The following is a 12,906-nucleotide window of genomic DNA, read 5'->3' on the forward strand; positions in this document are numbered from 1 at the left end:
AGGAACATTCAAGCGTCATTATCTTGAGTAGATTTGCTAGCAATAGTGCAGAGCATAGTTCTAGTCGTGGCAAAGATTGCGCTTTAAGTAGTGCAACTCTTGTTTTTGCACATATCAATGATACCCTACTTTCTTCTTCAGAAAACGATTTAGCGTAAATAACTGCACAATAAGATTTCTCAAATTAACCACAAAAAGCACGTAACTCCATTTTGCAATGATTATCAATTAAAATCATTCTAGGACTTTTTAAATTGCTAAGCGAATTTAACTCCCTGAAAATGAGTTCAGATTGCCGATCGTTGTAGATTAAGAGTTTCATCCCAATCTAACTTGTCAGTCCACAAGTCTTGAAAAACTATTTCTTCAAAAATAACTGGGACTAACCAGCCTAAGGAGTCAAAAAGTCTTCTGACAGCCCACTCCTTTTGGTGACAATTGAAATTACAGAAGGCAGAATGTTAAAATTAAATGCGTCACTTTGGGGATGCTACTTTATTCCTAACACTTTTGTTCCTTGAAAATGTCTAACTGAAATGCATTTTCTCTGAGTTCTTGTGGTATTCCTTCTAACACATCAGGCATGTTAGATGACCATTTCCGAAGCATGAAGGCTCCTCTACGCGTAAGATTATCTATGTCATGTATTAAATTTTTAGCAGCAGTTCTTGATGCAGCACCTGTTAAAAGATCATCTACATAAAAATCAGATTTGATAACTTCCGAAGCCCTTGGAAAATCCCTTTGTTCGTCTAAAACTAACTGGAGAAGAGAACGGGTTGATAAAAAAGGTGCAGGGGAAGTTCATATGTCACCCTTAGTAGTCGATATTCTTGAATTGGTTCATTCACATGATTTCTCCAAAGAATGCGCTGAAAATTCGTATCTTATTGATGCACACGAATTTGTCTATACATTTTTTCTATATCCGCACAGATAGCAACAGCATATGTTCTAAATCGGATTAGAATGTCAAACAACTCTGGTTGAATTCTAAGACCTACATGTAGCAGGTCATTAAGTGAATATCCACTGGATGTTTTTGCTGATGCGTCAAAATACAACCCTTAATTTAGTGCTACTGCTTGATGGTTTAAATACTGGGTGGTGAGGTAGATAATGGACTATTGGAGGGACAGGTTCTAAATCAGGTACAACTTCCATATGTCGCAAATGCAAATATTCATCAAGGAACCCTTTATATAAGTTATAAAATTTGGGTTTTTCTCTCTAATCTATTTTCCAAAAGTAAAAACCTTCTCAAAGCTAATTCCCTTGAATCTCCTAATTCTGATGGCGATTTCTTGAATGGATATCTACCTGAGTTGTCTCTGTCATGAGAAGTTTTAAAATGTTCCTCACACCTTAGTTCGGATTTCGACAGAACAGTTTCTTCAGGAACTGTTTCGAGAGTCTAAAGTTTTTTGACTAATTCATCAGTAGTTAATTCTAAATTATTTAATGATATGCAAAAGTTCACATAAGAATTAACTAACGCTGTTCCTGAAATGATCCAACCTAATTTTGAACGAAAAGCTGATGGAACTTCTCTGTTTCGTTTAATTGTTTCACCCAAAACAAGTGACATGAAAACATTGACTCCTAGAAGAATATCTATTGGAGCAGATTCATAAAATGTAGGATCTGCCAGAATCAGATCATTGAAAGAATTCACAATATCTGATGGTAATGATACGTGTGGTAAGTTTCTACAAATCTTGTCTATAACAAAAACAGAAGTTGTAAAGGAAGGTTCTGAACCTAAGTGAGGGGAGAAAGTAATCTCCAGTTCTCCATTTGTTTGAGATGCGGTTGATTTTAGGCACGATATCTGGATCTTTGCTTTTTTTCTATCCAGACGAAGATTTGAAAGACAACTCTCAGTAATGAAGTTTGCCTGTGAGCCAGAATCCAACAAGGCTCGACATTGCACGAAATTACCTAGTGCGTCACGAACTTTAATTGCAGCAATGCACAACAAAACTTCCTTGTTTATAGTTCCACTATTCACAAAATTAGAGTGTATCTGATTAACATTATTAGAAACGTTATCTGGGATAATACTTTCTGTCACGTTTTGAGGAGTACGGAAAGCTTGCATGAACGGACAATGTATTTCCATTATTATCTGTAGGAGATAAAATAGTATCTCGAGATTTCGTGAAATGCAATAATGAATGATGATTATTATGACACGTTTTGCATCTACCCAAGTTTTTTCAAGCCTTAACATTATGCACATTAGATAAACAATTAAAACAAAGTTTATTAAACTTCACAAAATTGGATCTCTTGCTAACAAGCAATTTGCCAAATTGATCACATTTATATAAGTTAAGATCTTTCTTACAAGGTTACAGCCGAAAACATCGCGGCAAAAACATCGCGGACGAAAACGTCGCGGAGAAAACAACGCAAGGCGAAAACGTCGTGCTACAAAACATCGTGGGAGAAAAAATCGCAAAGAGAAAACATCGCAGTTCTAAAACATCGTCGTACAAAATATCGTCGTCGAAAATAAAGCGGTTCAAAAACTTCGCAGTTTAAAAACATCGTCGTCGAAAATATCGTGGTAAAAAATAAAGTATCTACAAATCATCGCATGACGATAACATCGCAGACATGCTTTTTTTCAGGCTTTAATAACTGTAAATGGATATTCCCGTAATGATTTGTGAGCGCAAGATGGAAAGAAGGATAATTTTTACTTTCATATTTTTTATTAACTAATAAATTTTAGCTGAAAAAGTAAGAAGGAGACTTAAGCATAGAAAATTAATGCAACTTATAGCACTTAATAGAATTTTAAACCGACATAGTTAACTAACAAAGGTCATTAATAAATCATTTTTATAAAGTTTTTACTGGTAATTTTTTATGAAAAGTATTATCTAAAAAAGATTAGAAAATAGAAGGTAAGTGACTGCATGACCTTATTTATAAAAAAATTGCTAAGTTAATTTTGAGATTATTTTCTTCACTTTTGTTAGTCTAATACTCTTAAATCGAAAATTATTTCTTGTTTTGTTTCAGTTTATTCCTAAAATGTCATTAAAATTTCCATGCACAGCATGCAGTCAGTTACTTGAATGACGATTTGTTAGTTATGAAGAAAGTCAGCTATGCATAATATTTCAGTAGGATTTTTATTTATTAGATTATGCCAAAACACACTACGGCTATCTGCTTAAAGGGTGGGATTCCTTTGTGGAGTACATACTCAGGAACTGGTTCATATGCACATTATACTTTAGGAACATCACGAAAATCTTCATGCAGTTTTTTTTTTTTTTTTTTTTTTTTTTTGTTTTTTAGAAATAATGTATACTTGCAGTGAACATTCTTGGTGACTATCTCCCTCTAAGATGAACAGTGTTTTTGAGAATAATAAACATTGGTTTTTAATCATTACGCAAGTTCACCACATTCACTCAAGATTAAAAAGATATAGAATTTTGAGTAGTCGCTTTAAATAGGATTGCTTATATCTACTTTTAGATTTAGACATTTCTTATTTAGCACTTTAAAAGTATTATTTATTTTTTCGTATACATTTTATTCGAAAATTTTGTAGTTACTGGTTGAACTTACAGTGGCCAACTTTCTAAGACAATTTTGAATGTTTTCTTCGGTATTTCTTAATTTTCAGAATATCTTAAATTATGCTCGCCAAAAATCTGTAACGAAATTAAAATTAATATTTCTGAGTGAGATTCTATTTTGTAGCGATTCTTTGCCTAGCAACTTTGAAGCGACTAATTTTTCTTGTAGATTTTTAATTAAAGATAAAATTTAGTGAAATAAAAACTTACTCGAATTTCCTTTATATAGATTTCAAGGATAAAAACTGTACATATTTTATATTGTTTTTTTCTTTTCACTGACTGAAACGTTTCAAGTACAATTTCTTTTTCTATTTATATAACAAATTGTTTGGAATAAGAAAATATAACATTTTTATGAATCATATGAATACATATTTATGAATCATATATGCTTTAGAAACATATGATTTTGAATATCAACCACAATTAAATTTTAAAATCCGGGTTCGCTTCGTGTATGATTATTTTTTAATAAAGTATCCAGAAAGAAATTGTTTCAAAAAAATGAAAGTATTTAGTGCGTCTAGGCATTAAACTATTGGAAAAAGATATCTTGAAAGAAAGCACGTTAATTTCCATAGTTTACGTTTTAAATCAAACAAAATTATCTTTTTGTCTTAATAATTTTACAAATCTTATTGTTTTTTTTTTCATCTGTAATTAACTGTAGTTTTAGTTTCTCAGTTCGCAATAATAAGCAAAGATATACTGTGAAATAGCTAAGTCAATGAGAGGTGTGTTATTAGGTAAATGTAGAATTCAGTTTATCTATGTACACCACTGTAAACAACAAATATACTAATTGCTTATCTGGATTTCTTTACCTCAACGTTAAACATTTTCTTCCTCTTACACTTCGCAGGGAGGGAAAAAAACTTCTCTATCTTTTTTCTCAGCCATAAAAATTCTACCACGATGTTCATTATTGCATCTGCATGTAACAAAAAGAACAAAATGTTGCATATAAGTTTATAACTTCATGGAGTTAGCCATTTTTTATACTTCGATATGTGTTCTTTTTAATATTCACGTAAGGCTTAATTAGCATGTTGGCTATGATTCATACTATAAACTTGTATAAAATCAAATCACATACTTTTTTGAGTGCTGGATTGCTCAAAAAAAAACTTTTTTTTTTCATTTTTTTTTTCATTTTATTTTTAAAATATGACTAATTTTTATATAAAGTATAGTGGTGATGGTGCGTGTTAAGAGGACTACATATAGTCCTTATTCGTTTTGTATATTGTCCGTATTTACTAGTCCTTATTTTATTACATATTATAGTAATGCATTTTAGTAATATTTACGAATTCGCATTGATACTGTGACACAATCATTTTGCTTCTTGAAGGCAACTTTTGCAATAAACTTCGAATGTTTCAGTTTCATCATAAAATGAATTATTTTTTATGGATATTTAGCACTAGGATTTTGATACGAAAAATATGATTTAAATTTTGTGCTATAATTTTGCATTAAACTGGACCAAAATTCTTGGGAAATCCTCTTGTTATTGAAAACTAATACATATATAAAAGTAGAAAATAGTAGTTTCTCTAAAATGTTTTGAATTTCTTTTAAATGAATGTCAAATGCTTCTAGGATTAATATATTCCTAATTGTAATGGGTAAGAATTGCAATAAAAATTATAGCTCATAGGAAATGTAGAATTATAAAACAATCAGATAATTATGAATTTTCTCAACTATATTCAGAATTCTTGCATCTTTTTCTTTAGCATTGGGTCATCAATGATTGTTTCACTAATGACCTAGCTAACTACAGTGTTATCAAATGAGTCTTACAAAAATGCATATTATGATGCTTCAAATCATTAAAATAGTATAGATAATGGCTATCTGGTTACATCTTTGTGTAAGGTCTTTCTGATTTGTATATAAAGATATTTGAGTTATATTTATTTTATTGACAAATGTTTAGAAAGCAGACGTAAAACTCTGATTGACTTAAATGAATGTAGGTCTTTATACTGAAAATAATGCTAGTTTCATAACTCCCTACAATTAAATATAATATGAATTTCTTGCATATCTATGAATTTGCAATTTGAAAGACACACAATTTGCATTTTTGATAGTCCAGTATCAATGAACACATAAATTCAGAAATTTTAATGAAGAAGATTTCTACTTTTTCTACAATATTCATTTAATTTGTTTACAGTTATGTATAGAGTTTGAGCTTAATTTCAGGAGAGGAGACTAGAAATGTTAACTTTTTGTTTACTCGTTTACCTGTTCTAAAAGTATCTGGAAGTGGCATTCGAAGGTAATTTGAAACTTTTACTTAACTCTACAATCTTCTACAATTTAAACAAAATGAAGTAATGTGGTATGCATTATAGAAGAAGATATGATTTTACTAAATAATTACAATATTATTTAAAAAAAACTGGTGTAAATATCTTATTTTTCTTTCATGTCTTTCTTTTTTTCATTAAATTACTAGACAAATTGTGTACTTTTGACCGATCTTACTAAAAAAGGTTTGGTTCCTGGAGTAATCATCCAAATAATTTTAAAAATCATTTAAAATGTGAAAAAGGTTGAATAGGAGGTAGTCAGCTGAGGAGCATTTGATATTTTCGTTTGAAAAGTAAATATATATATATATATATTCTCATTTTAGATCTTTTTTTTTTTTTTTTTTTTTTACACGAACCATGCAGATTTCAAAAGTTCTTTTGATGCCCTTCAAGTTCCATAACAGACATAAAAATTCTTGTGAAAGGCGTCTCTCGTGAATAAAAAATACATTTTTATTTTAATTAAAAAGAATAAATATTTTAGTTAAATAATAGTTTTACTTTTAATAAACATTAAGTTAAATTAAATTTAAATAATTCTCTTGCGCATTGATTTAAGTAATGAAATTTGAATTTAACAAACATTCTCTATTCGTTAAAAGCAAATTTAAAGTTAATTAAATTTTAAATTATGAAATTTAATTGTAAACAAATGAATGATTAATTATTGCTGCGAACTAATCTGCAATATCATTTAAATTCTGAATACATGGATGACGAAACACGAATTGAATAATTGAAGAGTTAGGTTTGGAGGCAACTTCCCTTGATAAGTTTGTCTCCTGCCTGCTCAACAATTATTCACTTATCATTTTAAAATTTTTTTAGGATTAAAAAATTTTTTGGAATTATATATTTATTCACGGATTTTGATACTTTCACGTAATTTAAATGATATTGTAGATTAGTTCGCAGCAATAATTAATAATTTATTTGTTTGCAATTAAATTTCATAATTTAAAATTTAATTAACTTTAAATTTGCTTTTTACGAATAGAGAATGTTTGTTAAATTTTTATTTTAATTAAATATGTTTACTTTTTGTTTATTTGCATTTTTTCTATTGATTAGTTCTTAAATGTTCATGTTTTTTAAAGAAATCGAAAGTTGATTAAAGAAATCGATATATTAATATATGAATATAATATATGAATCATATGCTGAAAAATTCTTTCCCTATGCTATTTACATAATCAAATGGGTTTTTTTATACTGAAATAAGTACTGGATATATACTGAAAAGTTTTTTTACATTCATATACTGAAAAAGTATTTCCTTATGCTATTTATATAGTGAAAAATGTTTCCTTATTGTGAAATAAATACTGAATGTATACTGAAATGCCTTTTATATTCTTCCCTAATGCTATTCATATGCTAACTTGCTAGTTTTGAAATACCTCTTTTTAACTTTCCCTCTATATTAATTTCCAAACTTAAGCTGAAACTTCGTTTGCAACATTAAACCACAGTATTTTATAAAAGAAGACTCCCATGATAAGTCATCTATTTTATGAAGCAGTATAGAGATTGTTTGTTGAATTACATAATCACCTTGTATTAATGTTTATTTCTCAGATCAAATTATATCCAAAATTGCATCCTGAAAAATTCGTTTACAATAGACTGTGTTACTTTCAGATTTTGCAGTGCGTCAGGAAATAATATTTTGAATCTATATTTTAATCAAAAGTTGCCATTCTTAATATTATACTATTTTTATTCAACACAGAGCTTTATAATCCACTCTTTTATGATGTTTAAGTAATTATAAAAATTTATAGTTGTTATTGAATAATGAAAAATATTTATGACAGCATTATAAAATTTAGCGTAGATATGTCAGCCTTGTTCAAAATTTGTAGCTTAAGAATAAACAATAGTTTTACTTTCTTTCATTTCGTAAAAAAGGTGATATCATGTCAAAACTTTGCAAATAATGTACCATCTATTAATGCAGTTATAAAAAATTAATAAATAATAAATACTTCATTGTATACATTTAAAAAATTAGGAGCGCGAGAAAACTGTAAACATAGCAGAAATTTCCGCTTAAGTTAGAACTAATATTTAATATTGCTTCATAAATATTTGCGAATAAGCTATACATGGAAAACCATAAGCATATTTTGAGAATGTATTTTTGTAGCAAAAGACCGATGTTTATAGTGTTACCCACTGCAGAAAAACATGAAACTCTCTAAAATACCTTTCATATTTATCAAATAAAACTTCCATTTATATATCATTCTATATTTAGCAAATGAAAAACTGCTGTTAAGGATTTTTAACGTTAAATTTACATTACTGTCATATAATAAATTATTTTTAAAATTATGTTATATAATCAGTACTGATCAAAATTGAAATGACTAGGGATTTAAAAGCAAATCTCTTACCTCAGTTTTCAAATTTTCCCCCTTTTAAATATGCAAAAATACGCAATAAAATACCGTATTGTCTCAAAACATAATGGTGTCATATATGAAAAAGTTTTGTCTTTTAAGAATCTTTCAGAAAGACAAAAGGGATTTACATATAAGATGTGCCCACGTATATAAGTTTGATATATAAGTAAGTTACAAGAAAAGCCATTAAAAGTCTAATCTTATTATTTGAGATAAAATTAAATAAATATATCTCCCATTGCTTTACGAGTTAAAAAAATACTCTTAAACGTATTCTTTAATATTAAGCTGCCTGATCAGGATGATTTCAGAAAGGAATAGAAATTGAAAATTTCGTCTTATATGCATCCACAATGGTATTAAATTTACTGAATTTTATTAAAATATAGATAGCTTATTAAGCTAAAAAATTATCCATTGTAAACAAATACTCTAAAGTCATTTTCTCAAACAAACATGAATTAATGAAAAATGAAACGAAATAAAATTTTAATTGATAGGAATTTTTCAAAAATATCGTTATTGTTAATACCAAATCTCCAATAAATTTTAGCTTCGCATACCGTTTCAGTTAATAAATGATATTTTAACGAACAAGGCATCATCATTTGTCGTTCATAATTTCTCTGATGAAATAAAATTTGATTTATACTACCAAAGAGTGTATACCAAAGAGGCTTAAATAAAACACATTATACCAAAGAGGCTTCAATAAAGCACATTATATGGAATAAAATATCATTCACATACATTCATGAAAGCTAGTATAATTGTAAATATCAACTCTAAGAGCATAAAAGTTCGCCTAATATTTTTCAGAAAATATAGTGTAATTACGACTCATGTTAAAGCTGTAGTAATAAAAACATGTATAATTATATCAGACATTAAACATCCTCATTAATTAATGTATAAAAAATTTACACCTGCAGTTGAAAATTGTAGGCTATTCCCCTTAAATAGTCTAAAATAGGCCGACCATTATAATAATTTACAATCTTTTGAATTCTGAGAGATGTATCTCTGTTAACTTTTCTTCTTACTGGTGGATGGTGACCTGCAATGTATTGTTCAATTTTTATAGAATTAAAATTTTGTTCCTTTTTTAAGCAATCGATAAATTTCCAGATTGTTGGATGGCATCCGTTCATAAGTTCGTTGAATCTGCGATGCCATCCTTCAACAGCATTATTTGTCCTTGGAACTTTATCTTTTACAGCATCATAACAGTTCCAAAGAGGGATGTCAAACACTGGTCTGCGACGTTGTCCACGACGAGTAAATCTACCAATCCATGTGTCTTCAAAATAATTTATGATTGGTTGAATGATGTTCATATTATTTACAAAATAAGTAGATGATATAAATTGTTCAAATGCTTCAATGACATCTGAAGTTAGGAACGAAAGCCAAAGCTGCAAGTTGAGAAATTTCCAAAACGAAATTCGGATCAGTTTCATATTTACTTTGCAAACCTGCAGATTGAATCTTTCTATACACACATTGACTTAAATGAAAAAAAATCCTCTCTGAATGATATTCAGAAAGGAATTTTTAAATGCATTTATGGCAGCCTTTTCAAAATCATTCATTACAGTTTTGGGTTGCAGATTCGGTTTCAAAGATTTTATCACCGTAAACACACTATTGTATGTTTCTTCGCGTTTGTTTGGCATTAATACATACACTGAAGGTATCACATTATCATATTTAACACCATGGATTGTATAAATCTGACTGAAAAGCGGTGGTGTTGCTTTAAAAGTTCCATCAGCAAACCAGTTCGGACATTCAGCCATGAAGTCCAGATTTCTGACGGTCGAAAAAATTAGAATTCTGTCTGTCTGCGCTCCACTGTCATACAGCAAAAATTTCTCTTCTTTTAGTGTTTTTGAAAACTGTTCTGGGATTACTAATTCTTCAAGACATCTAGGATTATGCAATGGCATTTCTCCGTGTCGAGCATATCTGATAATTTTTTTAATATTTTCCACTGGTAGTATATGCCCCGAAACAACACAAGGAAGACCAATTGTACCAACTGCTGCTAAAGAATGTGTCGATTCTTGCGTTGTTACCGCACGCTCTTTAATTGAACTCATAATCTCTTTCGCTGTAATTTTGCCAGCATTTGGAGGATGCCCGTGAGATTTTTCAAGAATGATATTATCATCGTGAGTGTGAATTCGCCCTTTGCACTTGCAAGTAAAATACTCTACACATTTCCAAATACTTTTCTCAGCACTATCACGTTCAAAATTATAGATGTATCTTTTCCCCATAAGTTGTTTACGGTTCTTTTGGCTGATGATATACTGTAACGGCATGTTGGCTCCTCTGACAGAAAATGCAGTTAAGTTTCCGAGTTTCAGGTACAGCTAAGACTTGGAGCATCAGACATACATTATTTACCTAATTGTCAAACAATGGTTTTCTCGAGGCAGGAGCCACCTGTTTCCCCTTCAGGCTCAAATGACGTTTTACAGTTTGTTAAGTAAAAATAAGCAGGTGTTCCATTATTGAACACAGTTAGTATATGTTTATTAGTAGTTGAACACCAGGAAAATTTCTGTGAACTGAAAAATGTCAGCTAAGCAATTTACAATTTGATTTATTTTTAGTGTATCTGGAATCATTATTGCTAGTTTAAAACTAATGAGCAGTTTTTGTATATAGTGCTGGAACAGATTAAAAATTTAATAAAAATTAAACTCGAGGTTCCTTTCAGGTAACGAATATTAGCATCTTTACTGAGAAAAGCTAGTAAACAGAGTTTTGAAATCGGAATAAAGTATTTAATTATTTTAAAATGGTTCAAAACCAAAGAAAAAGATCTTTAAATGAAATATCAAATAGTAATTGAATCTTAAAATAATTAGACTGAAATTTTATGATAAACAATTAGAAGTAAAATGAAGATAGAAAGAGAGATGAGTCCAGTTAGAATAAAAATATCTGTGTAGAATTAAAATAAAAAGAGTAAAAAATACAGCAATCCAACATTCAAGTTTTAGTTATAGAGATGTCTTATATAAGCATATTATACTCTAAGTAAAGTTGTAAAAAGCCTTCCGTGCCATATTTTTTGTACAACTAGACTATTGTAATGATCTGAATGTTGAGTTTTATCAGAAGTACTTTATTAATTACGTATCTCGAGGTCTCTATCGATATTTATCCACGTATTGTCGAGCATTGAGTACCAGATGTATGTAGATCACAGCCACTATAATACTATAAGACTATAAGAAAACCATTTACTTGAGAAACTTAAGATTGAGTCTACCAGGAAAATCAGAAATGAGCTATAAGCTTTAAATCTAAAAGTCACTCTGCACGTTTTTTGACGCATTTTCATTTTTTATTGAATCTTTTTGTTTTTGTTTCACATTTAATTTTATATGAACAAACGTTTCGCAAAGCATTCGAATTTATAAATTATAATCTTTAATCTTACTGTAATCATGACCCCTATTAGTGGCCGAATGGTTAAAATCGCTGAATGCTAGGAGTTTGAACGCAGTGCCATTTCAGGCAAAGAGGCTGGCTTTGTGGTTGGTATCGAGAAGGCCCTCATCGCAGGCATCCTTTCTCTAAGCTTGATAGCCTTTGTGTGCTTTGCCATATTTAAACAACCTAGCCTATTGTGTAAACATAGAAACATATGATAAGAGATTACACTCTTTATGGAAACGAAATGTACGTGTCGAAAGTGTGCAATTAAATTCTAGACATGTTGTTTACATATATATTTATATGTAAATGTAGTATGTAAATTGTGCAATGCGTTTATTTGCTAACAATTTTTATTTTTAGTGCATTTTTATAAAGAATTTAAATACATCTTACATAATAACAGGACCGAGACAATGATGAAGAGAAAGAAGTACTCAGCTAGAATAAATAACTCAGACGGGAGTTGCACGGGAAAAAATAACATGAAAGACAGTGTTATTTATACCTGAAAATTAATTAATATGCATTATTCTCTGTCCTGATAAATATTTTATATAGGTTTTTTAATAATTAAGTCTTTTAATTAAGTTTTGTTTAATTAGGTTTTCTTATCATATGTGTGGAATTCAATCATTTAAGGTAATGTGGATTACCTCAAATAACAGGAAGTGCGGATAAAGGAACAACTGTATTATTTCATAAAAAACTATCATTACGAAAATTTATTGCACACGGTACTGCTATTACGCAGTGTTATTACGCACGGTGTTAAAAAAATGTCCCTGAAAAATTATCCTGGAAAAAATGTTCCAGTAAACATGTTTCCAGAAAAAATTAAATGTTTCTAGAAAATGTATGGCTATTTTCTTATTTTTCCAAATCTTATAGCAAACCATTTAGTGTCATATCATAAATATCACCTCAAGTTTATATAACTTTTAAAATTAATGAACATTAATTAGCTTTTACATAAGAAAGTTGCCTTACATTTAATGAAATATGTTATACAAATGTACTAAATGTGAAATATTCTATAAAAGATACTTGAATTAATCATACGATTGTGTTATGTGGATAATCACATATAAATTTAAACTACGTCTTTGG

Source organism: Stegodyphus dumicola, chromosome 10 (assembly GCF_044657685.1).
Source record: "Stegodyphus dumicola isolate Sdum_Otavi_A_Nest chromosome 10, ASM4465768v1".
In the NCBI taxonomy this organism is placed as follows: Eukaryota; Metazoa; Arthropoda; class Arachnida; order Araneae; family Eresidae; genus Stegodyphus; species Stegodyphus dumicola.